The sequence below is a fragment of the Taudactylus pleione genome, unplaced genomic scaffold, assembly GCF_031769625.1.
Source record: "Taudactylus pleione unplaced genomic scaffold, aTauple2 ptg000019l, whole genome shotgun sequence".
Classification (NCBI taxonomy): Eukaryota; Metazoa; Chordata; class Amphibia; order Anura; family Myobatrachidae; genus Taudactylus; species Taudactylus pleione.
The window spans coordinates 18,223,235-18,240,103 of NW_028284421.1; the positions used below are offsets into that span (position 1 = coordinate 18,223,235).

Below are 16,869 nucleotides of genomic sequence, written 5' to 3' on the forward strand. Positions count from 1 at the left end.
AAACCTTTGTGCTCATGATGGAGCTGTCCACATCCCACAATAGATCCCAGTATAAATTTGTGGTCCCTGGAGGCACAAGGTTGCACTTTATGGAGAAAATTCTCTACTGACTTTACAAAACCTCCTTAATCTAGGGCAGAATACCTGCTTCTCTGCCAAGGTCTCTAGCATTAAAATTGCAAGTGAAAAATCTAATATCAGCTCATTTTAAATTTCTCTGGCAAGGTCACAAGTTTAAATATCTCGGGATATACCGCAAAAATCATTATCAGCATCTTTAAGAGGCACATTATACCTCAGCAGGAGCAGAAATCCAAATAACATGCATTGCCAATAGATATGGATTGTAACAGATCATAACAAGAAACACTTACATGCTGGCTGCTTGTATTAGTTGAGCCCCAACTTTATATGATGAGGCAGAACTTATGGTGACCCCTTCCAATGACAACTATATTCTTATGTGGCCCTCAAGCAATAATAATTAGAAATATGTTTTGCACCCCTGCTTTAAATTCCTCCAAACCTCATCTGCATATTTATCATTATGCTAACGTGTGCTGCTATATAATATATGAAAGGCAGCATTGTATTTTTCAGTGATGAGTGGTGTCTATGTGCTTTACACTACTGTAAGTCAATACCATGTCTATGACGCAAGTAATAAATTCTCGATACTGATATTCAGATTTTTCAGCCATATATTTAATTAAACTAAATAATTAACCAAAGGTAACATAATATATATTAACCACTTAATGACTGGACAGTTAATTCCATTCATGAATAGGTCAATGCTAAAATTTTGGGGCAAGGAATCCAATAGGAAATAAAGTTATTTTTTAGTATACAACATAATTTTTTTTATATTTTTCTGTAACCTATAGAGCAATGTTTCTGAACTCCAGTCCTCAGGGTACCCTGACAGTGCATGTTTTACAAATATACTAGTTGGAGCACAGGTGTATATATACTGTATGTAAACAATACCTCTTTCAGATATAGGCCCCAGCAAATAAATGGTTCTGATCCGGGTTTTCAACATGGGTGTAACCTGGGTTCCCAGCTTGGAGAACCCCTTTCACACTACATCATTTCCTTGGTTGACCCCTTTCACACATAAGCTGTGTTTGCCCTGTCATTCAGTGTGAAGTTATTTAAAGGGGATGCTTTTTTGGCTCACACAAATTAGGTCTTGAAAACTGGGTGGTGACTTGTGTGCTTAGGAAAGGGTGGAGACTGCAATGCTGTAATCATGGCCAACGTGGTACACGTGTAGCCCAGAGTTCCTTGTTTTCAGGGTTTGCTTGCTGTTTTACACAGAAAATGAGAGTTTGATGCCACTTTTCCCACTGTACTACATTGCACAGTGTCACTTCAAGAGGAGAAGGGAGCAATTTATGACAATAGCTACCTCACCTCTTCATCTTTCCAATGCGCCATTTTCCAAGCTCTGCCTTCTGCCGCTGATGAGGTCATCTGTAACAGCCCGAGCAGCCAATTCGCTTCTTTTTTGGTGTGACCCAGGTCTAAAAATCTGTGTCACGCCATTCAGACATAAGCCTGAGCACTGATCTGGGTTGCAAGTCCCGGGAATAGCCCTGATCGAATGCACTGCCACTGACCCGGGACGATCAACCGAGGTCTGATCCTTTCAGACATAAGCAGGACCCGGGTCGACTCAGCATTCCCCAGCAAATTCCTGGGCTTTTGGCTGTCTAAAAGGGATTTATGAGACAGAGGTCACCCTGGCATCCTGTTGGATGGAATGCCCCGTACGGACATGACACTGAATATGTTTTCTTGAATTGTCTTGTCAGTAAGAGGTTAGTGGTCATGGAACAGGTTGTCAGCTATAAACAGTTAAATGCTGCATTTGTATATCAGATGTAAATTATTGGAATTTCAGTATCATTGTGGAGAGGCTTGTAGAGTATGGTTTACTTGAGTGGATAATGATTGATCTTAACTGTAAACGGACAACTATAAATGAAGTTGTGAAATTTGTTGCTGGCAAACAGCAAGTCTAATAGTTCTTCTAAATCTGAGCATACCAGTATTCATTCACTGACATATGCAAACACAACAGGCTTGTCTTGTTGAAGACAAACAGCTGCACCTGAAGTTAACATATCTGGTAGTCATATATCAAACTATTTTACAAAAAGGGTTGGTCAACGTGTTTGAGTTTCACGACTTCTGTATTGTGGCGATACTGCCAACACCATTCTGCACCTTGATGTAGCAACTGCCATAAAGATGCTTTCAATTCACTGTAAAAGAATAAATCTGGCCAGGTAACTGGTCATACCCAAGAATCACTGTATTACAAGCTTGTTCCCTGGTGGTGGCATTTGCAATATGACAATTGTCAGGATTGAGCATGTAAGTGCACCTGGACCAGGCTTAGATGCTCCTCATGTTCATGTGTGGTACACACCCAAAGGATATCATCGGTTATGATTTTACAAAGGTAGCCAGCAATTTATGATTGTGCTTTCTACAATCTGTTTAGAACCATTCTTAGCTCCAGCACAAGAATTGGGAGCCTTGTTTCCTACTGGATCAGAATCCCTGAAAAGGAATGGCATCGGTTGAGACTGGCATCAATTAAGATGACCAACCACATCTGGATGACAAAGTGCCTATGTTCAAGTTTTCTTAGCGGGTACTTTAGATGAAAGACTGTCTTGTCTCTGGTGAAAGGATGATGAATTGAGCAAATAACAGATGACTGGAATGAAACAAAGCCTTTAGAATGTTTAATTGGAACATTCTGAAATGCAGTCTTGCATATTAGACTGCTTTGCAGGAGAACACCATCTTTCCTAGTAACTTCATGTGAGAAAGTTTTCTACCTAGATTTTTTATGTCTCTGATCTTTCTTGGTGGCTAGATGGGTATTGAACACAAAGCCTAAAAATATCATGCATTGACTACGAATTATCTTGTACTTTTGCCATTTGATAACCCAGCCATTGGACTGTAGGACCTTAGCAGATCTACCTGAGGAGCATCCTTTGAATCTGCTTTGAAAAGCAAATAGTCTAAATAGGGAACAATCATTATACCCATAGATCTTAGTAGGCCTGCCATAAATTTAGAAAATAATACAGGGCTATTGCTAATCTGAAAGGAAAATCCCTGACTGTATTCCTTTGACTGCAATTATTAAAGACATTGATGGCCTTCCCAAGTGGGGACATAAAGGTAGGCATCCTTGATGTCTATACATGCCAAACATGTGTTTACCTCCATTTCATTTCACTGTTCTTACATATTCCATCCTGAATGTGTCTACCTGCAGTCTTGTATTTAAGTACCTTAAAATAAAACTGGGTCTGTGACTCATCTGATTTTTGGACTAAACAGAAATTGGAATAAAATCACATTTCTCTTTGACTTTCTGGTAATGTAAAAATCACACCCGAATTAAGAAGAGCCATAATTGCATGATATAAAGCCAGACACTTCTGTCTTGTCCCGTGGTAACACTGTTGTAAAGTACCTTCTTGGTGGTGGCACCAAAAGATTGAGAAAGTAACTTCTTTCTATTATACCTGTCTTCTGTCTATTATACCCATTTGCTTGAAGAGGACCTTCTCCACGGGTCCCTGTTTGACAGAAGACAGGCACCCACCACAGGCACTTCTAGATGTATGCCTTTCCTGTCATACTGATTTATCCTGGAGTCTAAGCACCTGATTTCGTGGCTAATATTTCATCCTTTACTTGAAAAACCTCAGAACAAATGTGCTTGTCCCCTGGCCCAAAAGGATATGGATGACTGCCCCTGTTTAAAGGATGAATAGACCGAATCTTAAACTTAGACAATTTTCCTATAGGTAAAAATCAACTTCTACCTCGCCTGGTCTAAGAAATTATATTATCTAGCTCTGGGTTAAATAAAATGTACAGGTATTTGTCTCAGAATCTCCATTCCATGATTTTAACCATAGAATGTTTCTAGCCACAAAATAAAGTGGCTTCCCCCAAATAATCTGCTCCTCCTTTGAGCTGCTCTGCAATAGATAATAGCTGAGACATAGAACTGTCTGACTGGACCTTCTCTATTAAAAGGTCAGTCCACTTCTCCATTGCCATAGCTACCCAAGCTGAAACAATATTGGGCCTTAAAGCTGCTTCTGCAGCCACATAAATAAATTTTAGGTCCCGTGAGACTCTGCTATTAATAGTTGAAAAAGTTAACCTATTAATTGCTAGATCCACAATCTTTACTACACCCCATGGTCTAGAAGTGTCCCCTAGATGGAGAAAATAGAAAGGTGCATAGTCCACAAGGTCACATACCCATTACACATCTGCCAATGTCCTCAGGTTTTGGTGTAATTCACAACATACCCAAACACACAGATTCCAGCCCTTGGGCCATTCACCACTGGGCTTAATATGTTAGAGTGGCCAATGAAAGTATTATCAATGGTTGTCAGCTGTCATAAGAAACTTGAGGCTTAGCTTAATTGCACTTGATAAGATGTTTGACTTCATATTGCTCAATAGTTATAACTGTTATCATTTTATTTTTGTCTGTTTTTTAGACTATGATTCATGGCAGTTTTGCACTCATCCAGCAACCCCGGTTTTACATATTTTTTTATTGCGCCAGCCATTATCTTTGTAGTCGATAAACTAATTAGTTTAAGCAGAAAGAAGACAGAGATTGATGTTCTAGATGTGAAGCAACTTCCTTCTGGTAAGACTTAATACTGTATTTGTTCACTGGTGCATTTTACATTGACGGCACAATGTAAAACTTAGATATGAAAAGAAACTAAGCATTTCTGGAGTTTACATTATACAAGTGTGAAACTATTAGTACTGTAAAACCTAGAAAAAATATTCAAAACATTCCATCAACATATTTCCCTCATCCCAGACTTGGAAGCAGAATTTAGCTTTAAGTGTTCAAATGACTGAACGATACACACCACACGGCAGAAAGAATGGACCGTTGCCACCTCAGCAATAGTCTGAAAACTATAAACTACGTGAAATGTGAATTTATACAAATAGTGGAGAATGGCATCCGCAGAATGGGGAAACAAGAGTGGATTATCACAACTGTGCAAAATAACCTGTTCTGCCACAAAATTTTATTCACAAAGATTTTTATAGCAGTTCTGCTTATCTATTCTAACAAAGAAATATTAAATATGACCGGTTATTGAAAATAAAAAGCTTTTGAAAGATGACAATCACATATTATGACATTGTAAATCAGTTTATTAGGTAAAAGCTAAGTGTCTGAGAAGACTCATCTGTAACTGAGAAATGTATTAATGGTATGAAGAATATGTATTGTATACAGTATGTACTGGCGTAGTCATACATACCCTTAATATACTGTATATTATATTGCCCTTTAACAACCTGCTATATCTTAAACACTAACATCCATCGAGAAATGAACTGACATATCCAGAGATATCAATATTGGACCTTTACATATAACAATAGGGAAAGGCTTTTATATGACAAGTATATGAAAACATTTCTATAACGTCCTGCACAAGTGCTCTAACAAATCAGGTTCACTGTCTAAACGGCATGGGGAAAATGACAGTTATAATCTGATCGATTGCTCTGGGTTATATAACCTGGCTCCTCTGCACCAGTTTACAAAAATGTCCCTCACAGTGTCTGTAACTTTTTCCCAGGTGTAACATATCTGAAGTTCCAGCGTCCTTCCGAATTTGACTACAAGTCTGGCCAATGGGTTAGGATTGCCTCCTTATCTCTTGCCACAGACGAGTACCATCCTTTCACACTGACTTCTGCACCCCATGAGGACACATTAAGTTTACATATAAGAGCTGTGGGGCCATGGACAACACGACTAAGAGAGCTTTACTCTCCTCATAACGTGGTAGAGATGAAATACCCCAAGGTATATCTAGCATTTTCATGTACTGTATTGCTTGAATAGTGTTAGGCATAGAGGTTCATGGCTAGTCATAGACGGGAAATACTATTTTATTTTAGAATGAATATAGTCATATGGAGAATAATGAATCAAGCACAGAGAGGAAAAACATCTCTCTCTAAAACCCCATTATCCTTTGATGCACTCATGTATCTTAAATATTTGACATGTATTGTTATACAGTAAGTCTATATAAGAATGGCTGCATAACATATGAAACAATCTTCCCTATTTTAAAAGATAAGTATATTATAGATCACTGATGAGTGCCGCAATCATTTAAAGGTTTAATATAGGTCTCCATATTAATTTACAGTAGTGGGTATGCTACTCATTATAACATCCAGGTTTTTCTAAAGAACACTGTTTTCTAAACTGATTTTACAGCTTTTTCTGGATGGGCCATATGGAGAAGGGCATCAGGAATGGAATAAGTATGAAGTATCCGTCTTAGTTGGTGGAGGAATCGGTGTTACACCTTTTGCTTCAATTCTCAAGGATTTGGTTTTCAAATCATCAGTCAATGCAAGGATCCACTGCAAGAAAGTAAGAGTAGCTCATTGTTCCTAATCAGATGTTTAAAGCTGCACTTTAAAATATAAAAGAAAACTACTCCACTGTTAAGACTTTGATAATATGCTCCTGTTGAGGTAGTAACACAAGGTGACATTTGTAAGCATTAAAAAGTAACCATTAGTTAGTAAATTGGTAGTAGTGGGAAATGAATTCCGGTTTTGCAATTTCGCATATGTTCAGTGATTTTGCCAACTTTTCAAAAATGCCTTTTATAACAATGATGTTTTAAAAACAGCTGGCAAAATTCCTAAAAATATGCGATTGTGATTTTGTAAAACAGGAAAATTTTCCCTGATGTCTCTTATCAACAAAAAAAAAAAATACAGGATTTTTCTCAAAGGCAATTTATAATTCTAATTTAACACAATAATACTAATATAATTAGTTTTTTATGGATAAAACAAAGTCTAAAAAATTTACATTACATGGCTAAAAATGTCCTTTCCTTGCACAGATCTATTTCATATGGGTGACACGCACTCAGAGACAGTTTGAATGGTTGACAGATATCATTCGAGAGGTAGAGGAAAACGATAAACATGAGCTCCTGTGAGTCCACATATACATCACGCAACTGACTGAAAAGTTTGACTTCCGCACCGCCATGCTGGTAATCACACAGCTATCCATCTCTCTTCTCTCCTCCTCACTATATAATAAAATGTATAGCATGATATCATTGCTGGGTTGGTGTCAATTAGAGATGTGCACGGACCCAGTGTTTTGGTAAGTTTGGTTCTTACGGTTTGGGATTTTTTTTTAGAAATTGATAAAAACAGCAAAATGATGTAATTTGGACCTGTTTGGATGCAATCAAAAACATGCAAGATCGTTTTTTTAGATCCAACAAACGGTATGACCTGAGCCAGGACTCGGTTGTATTCGAAACTTTCAAAGTGACCTGAGCCAGAACTCTGTTTGACTCAGAACCCCAAAGATTGGGTGTGTTCGGTTTTCAACAAATCTGAACTGCACATCTCTAGCGTCAATGAGATAACATAATACCAGTTGCTATTATTATACACTTTACATAACTATTTAGATTACAGAGTAGTACTAAAATGGGAAATGCCTTAATTTACTGTAGAATGAGTGGTGTCATCTCTTTGCAGAAACCACCCACGTTGCTCATAGTATTAGTACATTCTACTGATGACAAAGGAACATTCTCAGCATTTATGCTGAAACTCATTATCAAATCATTTCCCTATATTATTAATGCAAACCATAAATCTTCATCATGGGTTGGTACATTTGCTGTAATACTTCAAGGGCTATTGAACACCATAAATATTTATGTTGACTTCATAAACATGCTCCAGGATGTCTTAAAAATATATTATAATTTAGTGATCTCACCCTACAATTTGTAATATCTTGGACAAAGTTGATTATTTCACCCCTTTCTTATTTGTGAGTGGTGCTGTCAAACTGACTTATTGTGTAAAATGTAACGTTTTATGTTCTTTTAAACTTCATGACTTCAGTTACGGGGTTCAAAGGCAGCAAAACAAAATGGTAATTGAAAAGTAATGCTAGAAAGCAAATCAAGTGTATTCAAATAATGTGTATGCTCTAATCTTGCTGCCTGCTCCGTGGCATAACTAAGGCCCCTGTGGTGGCTTGGGGGCCGTTGCTTCGCCACTGCCACTGTGAACGCTGACCTCTGAAGTGATCGGAGGCTAAAGCATCCCAGTGAGCCTGCTCGGCAGCGCCTCCTGGATCAAGTTAGTTCCAGTCAGCGTGGCAGCAGAAGCGAAAGCCTGGACAATGGCCACGTGGATTCATAGGCACTACTTTAAGAGGCACAACTACAGGGGGCATGGCATATGGGCACAACTATGGGGGCACTGCATATGAGCACAGCTACAGGGGTACTGCATATGGGCTCAACTACAGGGGGCACAGCTACAGGGGCACTGCATATGGGCACAGCTACAGGAGGCAATGCATATGGGCACAACTACAAGAGGCATTACATATAGGCACAGCTACAGGGGGCACTGCATATGGGCTCAACTACAGGGGGCATTTTATGTGGGCACAAAAACAGGAGGCAATGCATATGGGCTCAACTACAGGGGGCACTGCATATGGGCTCAACTACAGGGGGCACTGCATATGGGCACAACTACAAGAGCACTGCATATGGCCACAGCTAGAGAGGGCACTTCTACAGGAGGCATTGCATAAGGGGCACTGCTACAGGGGGCATTGCATAAGGGGCACAACTACAAAGGGCACTGTGTGGAATTAAGTGTTTTAAGGGGCATAATGTGTGGTATAATGTGTTATAGGGACATTAAGGTGTGGCATAATTTGTTATAAGTGCATTATGGTGTGGCATAATGTGTTATAAGGGGCATTACTTAGTGTGTCATAATGTGTAGGGGACATTACTGTATCATGAAACCATACACCTTAAACGTCGTCTCTGGGTGTGTTTAGTTTTTGGGCGGTAGGGGTCCTGAAACTTTTTTGGCAGGGGGCAGCAAAATTTATAGTTACACCACTGTGCCTTCTTTATTTTATAAATAACTGTACTTAACTGACTCAACTTTGCATGGTTAGGCTAGAACAGGGGTGTTAAACAGCTGCTCTGGAACTACATATCCCATCATGCCATGCCACAGGTTTAGCATGCCCTAATAGCAAAACTGTGGCAGTGCATGCTGGGATGTGTAGTTCCACTGGATCTGGGGAGCCACGTTTGACAACCCTGGTATTGAGTTATGACGCCATCCGTTACCATTTTATGATGATTTTAAATTCAGTAACAGAAATCATACATTTAAAATTTAAGAACAATAAGTTATATTTGAAATTAACATATTTGCCATCAGCGCGTTATAGAAGGTGACTTCTTTTCTTTTGTACACAGGCCTCATAAACATAACAAATCTTATCTTGGTTGTTTTAGTACATTTGTGAACAACACTTCCAGAAAGTCCAGAATCAGAGTATAATGACTGGCCTGAGATCCACCACACATTTTGGGAGACCACCATTTCTGGGATTTTTGAATTCCTTACAAGAAGTTCATCCTAAGGTATGTGTAGAAGATTCTATATACATTAATATTACAAATTTAGAGGGCACCAATAGATCAAATATGTTTGATTTTCCATTATCAATTAAATATAAAATTAGTAATTTTATTCAACACAAAATTGAGTAATGCACAAATATTTAAATATCAATGCAAGTCCAATTTTAGTCCTTAGTTTAACCAATGCATCACCACTAGACGAGTCTAAATTTTCATAATTTGTAGCTACATGAAAATAGGAAATACCGCATGCCGGTAAATTAATTACAGTCCTTTAACTGAAATAAATATCTCTCAATTCTCATGTATTCTTTAGTATATTTTTTCCAAGTCTGGTCCTCACATCCCTCCAACTCATGTTTTGAGAATTTATGTCTGTCTTACTGACACGGCCAATAGACTAAGTGCCTGATTCATCAAGGATCGCAACTGCTAATACGCACGCAATTGGCTGATTGTTGCGTACTGCGCATGCGTATACATTGCAGTGCGCGAACCAGCCACTGTGATCAGGACTGGGATCGCAGAGACCAAACAGACCAATCACAGAGTGATTGACAGGAAGTAACGTTTGGGGATGGTATCAGAGAAATGCAGGGGCGTGCATAAATTATCCACTGCGATTCAATACGTAGCTTGAGCTCTCACTGCGTACAGGAAGTTTAGCAATTTCTGAGTAAGGTCTGACCTTGTGCAAGTGTGCGTGATGGTTTTGCAGTCTTCCTAAGTATTATGGATGTGTGTAAGGGAAAGTGGACATCCTCATGTTGTGCTGCTACGGCAGAATAGCAATTGCAGTAGATTGGCATACTATCGCAGTGGGACTGCGTGTGTAATCGCTATTACATTCGCAATAGCGTGTCAGGGTTCAGCCTAGGATCGGCCTCTCTCACCTCCTTGCCGGCTTCCCCTGACTGCCTTGCGGTCAGACGTCTGGTGCAGTGATGGATGTGGGGCTGAGTATTCTACCTTAGGTGCTTTTTGCGAGCTTCCATGGTCGGCTGTGTGTGCTGGGGATCGGAGTTCCCATCATGGGCACCGCCATGACAGTTCCTCTCATGTGACAGTACTCCTAACCTATGGTAGCATGATTTCAGTCAGCTGATGCTGTGCTCCAGTAATCTGCTACCCCTGGGTATAAATCCACCTCCAGAACTCCAGGAAGTTGCTGTTCAACTTCTTCTCTGTTCCAGTGATACCAGCGTTGCTCTGTGCTAATCTTTCAGAGAGTTACTTCAGCCTGTTCACAGTTCTCCAGTTTTAGCTTCCAAGCTATTCTTAGTCTGAGAGTAGTTCTCTCCCAGTATCCAGACTGTTTTGTTTTCTATGTCTGTGTGTGTTTGTATATGTGCTGCTAGTATTGCAGCTTCCTTGTGTCACTGAGGTGTCAGATTACCTGCTGGTATTAATTAGCTCACAGCTGGACCTCCCAGCACATATCTGTGTCAATCTGCCCTGTGTCTTGTCAGTGCAAATCTGTACTTGCATTTAGCACTCTCCTAGTGTATGTCTGACTTCTCTTTGTGTCTTGTCTCTGCCAATCATTTCCAGCATTCCCATATATTCCCTGAGTCCACTCTGCTCTTGTCTGTGAAATCTCCAGTATATGTCTGTGTTCTTTGCTAAGTGTCTTGTCTCTGGTAATCAGCTCCAAACATTTCTAGCATTCCCATATATTCCCTGAGTCCACTCTGCTCTTGCCTTTGCAATCCCCAGTATATGTTTTTGTTTTTCTGCATACTTAACTGTTACCAGTCCATGCCTCTGTTATAGCATTCAGTTCCATTTCCAGAGTTCATTCATCCCATTCACCTCCAGTGCTATTGCATTCATTATAGTTTCCGGTCTTCTGCCATTCCCAGGTACCTGTCCAGAGGGCTGCGACCTGCTCACTTGGTGCAGCTGAAAACCAAATCCCAATTGGAGGGGGCACTGGAGAAATCCACCAAGTGAGTTAGACTCCGCGCCTCTGGGCAGGTCTAGCCAAACCTGGGTTTGGCCGCAACTAGGAGACCTAGTCTAGTCACTCCCTTAGTCACCCGAACCCCTCGGCTCACCGTCCTCCACAGAGGAATTCTTGCACTGGACCGTGACATAGCGATCCTTGCTGAATCAGGCCCTAAGTTGCCTGTGCATGATTAATGAGATGCAGAAAACATGAGCTTTTGGAGATGCATGAGGACTGCATTTGTAAAACACTGATCTAGAAGAATCACAGAGGTCCGGATAGATCCCCATTTCTGAATTGTGTACTTCCTGTTTAGAGGTACTCTGCAAGCGTTGAAAAGTTGTCAGTAGAGCTCCATGGACACTTAAATGGTTGCGTCTTACTTTCAAACTTCTCCCAGCTATTAGCCTTGGAGAAGTGTCAGTTAGTGAGGATAATATCTCCTGAACTTTGGGATCTTGGAGATTCCGTGGGTCTATCAGTTAGGGGAGGGGTGTTATTTTATTATATTTTTATATAACAAGTTCTTTGAAACCCTATAATTGTACTGAATTTTTGTTTTGCATATTTTAAAAGGTAAAGAAAATCGGTGTGTTTAGTTGTGGCCCCCCTGGAATGACTAAAAACGTGGAGCACGCTTGCCGGAAGCTTAACAAAAGAGACGAGTCGTATTTTGTGCATCACTATGAGAATTTTTAGTGTACCATACCTTGAACTGCTAAGTTATTCTGTACCAGAAAAACAGATTTATACAGAAAAAGAAGTACATATATACAGTACCCACAGTATGGATACCACAGGACAGTATGACTGCTGATTTGTTGCTGACAGCTTTTCATCGAAACCACTTAAATTTCTATTGAATTATACGTATTTGGATATATGAGTATATATTTATTATAATGACAGACTTTTATACAACATAACAGTATGCTATAGGAACATCATTAGGTGTATATGATTTTATGATATTACCTGTCAAACAACAATTTTAAACCAAAAAGACATGTCTGGGATTTTAATGTGTGCCTATGTTATGTGGTAAAGAAATATATATCTACAATTTCAATCAGTATTTTTATACATAAAGAACCCTATAATTTGTATGTAATTTTCTTTTTTACAACATTTTTATGTTTATAGTACAATATACAAATAAGGATTTAACTATCAAATACACCCCTGATTTCCTGTCCTTCAAGTGAAATGAAACCTATGTACTAGCCATGTGTGACTGGAACATGATTAGCTAGGAAACCTAGTTATTGGGGTGTATTTCTAGGTCATAATGAAAATATCAATTTGAAAACATCGGGGGCCACATGTAATAGGGTGAGAGTTTAGAAAATGTGAGAGTTTAGCAGTAATCTCTCACATTGGTCGAGTTTTATCTTCAAAATGGGAAAATATCTGGATGAGATTTTAAATCGTGAGTTTTTTTAGTCTAAAAATATGCGAGCTTGTATGTTCTCGGTCTCTATTACACTGGCTGAGTTTAAAAAGTGTGAGTGTTTACTGCTAAATGCTCACATTTTCTAAACTCTCACCCTATTACGTTTGGCCACATGTCTGCTATATTTATTTTATTATAAAAGTAACTGCTTTTTCATTTGGTTTCTGATGTTAGGTAAAACAGGTCTTTGAAAAGCTTAATGATAATGTTCAATTCATATTGCTGTGGAAAATTGTGCATAAAAGTGAGACATGCACATTTCACTGTATAAGGCATACAGAAAGATTTTGCTGACACAAGAGTACCAGCAGCGACTCATGCAACCAAGTCCGTACCCACCAGGTGACTTTTCAGCAAATCATGTGCATTCAGTAACATGGATGATGGAAAATATTTTTAGACCCTGACAAATACAGTACTTGATTATAGAATGCTAAGTTTATTTAACAAAAATATTCACCAATAGCTCTATACTTTTTAATTGAAGTGTTAACAAAGACACTTTAACATTTGTAAAATAACACACAAAGAGAACAATACAATACCAGACTCTATTACCATCCCCTGGGATGTCCACATCAGGCACAGTCCAGTAGTACTAAGAAATTGCTCCCCTGATGCTGGCAAGGCCACACCCCAATTTCAGTGTCAACGTGCTTTCTGTGGGCATATGCTTCTTTAGGACTTCCTGCCAGTGGTGGTTACCATTTTATCTCCGCGATAACTGTTCCTACAACAATGGATATCAACAAAACAGCCTATTCACTACAGATTAAATGAACAATGTCATCCTTTCTGGATTAACCAGCCTCTTGTTTTTTCAAAGATTTGCAGGCTCTGTGTTGAATGACACTACCAGTGAAGTCTGACCACCATTAAGTACATTACCCTGGTACCAGAACCAACAATAGCTTTAACTTATTTTAACACTGCAGCAGGCCAGGTTACACTCAAAAATGTGTGAGGTCTAACTTCCCTAGGATGACTACAACTAAGTGACATATTATATGGTACCTATATATAATTACAGTTTACATACTCATACAGGGGAGAAAACATAAGGTTGCCAACTGGAGAAGAGAGTTTACTGTATCCTCTGTTTGAATATGCCAAGTACCCACCTCTCCTTATACATGGGGTAAATGGGAAGTGCAAAGGGGTAGAAAATATTTTGTCCACAATCCATTTTCTTTGAGAAACTAGGTGCAACAATGGTGGGGCAAGGTTATCCCTTTGTTTCATTACAGACCACAGCAGTTTTGCGTAAGCAATAATTATTTGCATTAAGTAGCTATTAGAAGGTAATGTTTCCTACAATCACATAACAAAAGTCAATATCTGAAACAAAGAAAACAATATCACAAACTTTTTGGAATAAAGTACCATGGTCTTATGAAAGAATAATTAAAATCATTACATACACATTATACAAAAAAACAAAAACAGATTAGTCTTTTAACCTATGAACCATTAGGCTTAGAGGTGGATCTGTTATGAGTTGTGTTGCAGTCAAAGAACAGAACAAATCGTATGTGTGTAAGTATAAATGGATTAAGCTAAATGACAACAAATCCTAGTTGCCAATGTCCTAGTGTCCGTAAAAAGATGAAGCTATAAAGAGGTTGGATATTTTAACAAGACAACAATCCAAGTCATATCTCAAAATTAATCAGAAGGTGAAAATGGCCTTCACAGTCCTCAGTCTTGAATATGTCATACATGCAAAGAACACTGCTCCAATTGGAGTTTAGGAAAAGCTTTCTCATGGGTATAAATTAGGGATGTGCAGGCTCGGATAGGTTCGAGTTTGCACGTGGAGTTCGGATTTTTCCCTCCAAAAAAACCGAACTCAGAACGAGGCAAAACGTCATCTTACATGGACGAACATCATCATTCCTGGTCTTTTGTCCAGGAATGATGATGTTCGTTTTTTTGGAGGGAAAAATCCGAACTCCACGTGCAAACTCGAACCTATCCGAGCCTGCACATCCCTAGTATAAATATATAGGGCCGTATTAAATTGGGAGCAAAAAGACCGTTTCGGCAATACTTTGTCGCCGATGACGTAATTTTCGCCGATTTCATTTATCCCCGTATTCAATTTCAGCGTCTTTACGCCGGTGCGATAACGCAATGCAATGTAATAGGCGATAAAGTTTTGCCTATGAATACCTGGCGGAAAAAGTGCAGAATTGGGGTTGTGGGGTACAATGTTGTACCCTGTACCCTTTGGACAGCCCCCCTGACGCTAACTGCGTCAAAAAACGCAAAAAAAATACACAAACGTCACCCCAAAAAAGCACTTTGAAAAAATGGGTGAAAAAATTCAAAGTGGGGGGTACAACTTCAAAAACTAGCGAAATAGCCTTTGGGGGTGTCTGGAAGTATGCGGGAAGTTTTTTTTTATTGCAGATGCTTGCTGAAGGTGCGTTTTTTTGTGCACTTTAAAGCTTTTTTTTTGTGATTTAGAACTATGCTTGCACCCATTTTCATGTACCCCAAATTTGATGGGACTATTTAATTTCCCCCAAAAAACTTGCAAACTGCTCTTCACCACTTGCTCAATGGCGCTAAATAGTGCCCATTGAGACCATTTAAAAATCCCAAATACCTTTAACAGGGCTATTCGGGGGTACCCATAATGAACCCCTATGTCAGAGCATCTTTAGGGGGATGTCAGGCTGATTTCCCCAAAACTGTCAGAGCTTTTCGCCGATTTCCAATTCGCTGGGTCCTGTTTTCGCACACTTGCAATTGAATACGGGGATATGAGGGGAAGCACGCAATACTTTTTCGCCGGCAAAACCCGCGATGACGGCAAAGTCCGGCAGCGGACTTTTCGCTCCAAATTGAATACGGGCCTTTGTAACTCTACTACCCATCATGACCTACATGAAACCTTTCTACTGACTTTACAAAACCTCCTTAATCTAGGGCAGAATACCTGCTTCTCTGCCAAGGTCTCTAGCATTAAAATTGCAAGTGAAAAATCTAATATCAGCTCATTTTAAATTTCTCTGGCAAGGTCACAAGTTTAAATATCTCGGGATATACCGCAAAAATCATTATCAGCATCTTTAAGAGGCACATTATACCTCAGCAGGAGCAGAAATCCAAATAACATGCATTGCCAATAGATATGGATTGTAACAGATCATAACAAGAAACACTTACATGCTGGCTGCTTGTATTAGTTGAGCCCCAACTTTATATGATGAGGCAGAACTTATGGTGACCCCTTCCAATGACAACTATTTTCTTATGTGGCCCTCAAGCAATAATAATTAGAAATATGTTTTGCACCCCTGCTCTAGAATGAATTCCTCCAAACCTCATCTGCATATTTATCATTATGCTAACGCCTGCTGCTATATAGTATATGAAATGGAGCATTGTATTTTTCAGTGATGAGTGGTGTCTATGTGCTTTACACTACTGTAAGTCAATACCATGTCTATGACGCAAGTAATAAACTCTCGATACTGATATTCAGAATTTTCAGCCATATATTTAATTAAACTAAATAATTAACCAAAGGTAACATAATATATATTAACCACTTAATGATTGGACAGTTAATTCCATTCATGAATAGGTCAATGTTAAAATTTTGGGGCAAGGAATCCAATAGGAAATAAAGTTATTTTTTAGTATACAACATAATTTTTTTTATATTTTTCTGTAACCTATAGAGCAATGTTTCTGAACTCCAGTCCTCAGGGTACCCTGACAGTGCATGTTTTACAAATATACTAGTTGGAGCACAGGTGTATATATACTGTATGTAAACAATACCTCTTTCAGATATATGCCCCAGCAAATACATGGTTCTGACCCGGGTTTTCAACATGGGTATAACCTGGGTTCCCAGCTTGGAGAACCCCTTTCACACTACATCA

General features: G+C 39.1%; 1 pseudogene; it reads left to right on the forward strand.

The window, feature by feature from the left end:
- The first annotated feature begins 2,361 nt into the window (after positions 1 to 2,361).
- Positions 2,362 to 12,216, forward strand: LOC148540360 (dual oxidase 1-like; annotated as a pseudogene).
- The last annotated feature ends 4,653 nt before the right edge of the window (positions 12,217 to 16,869 follow it).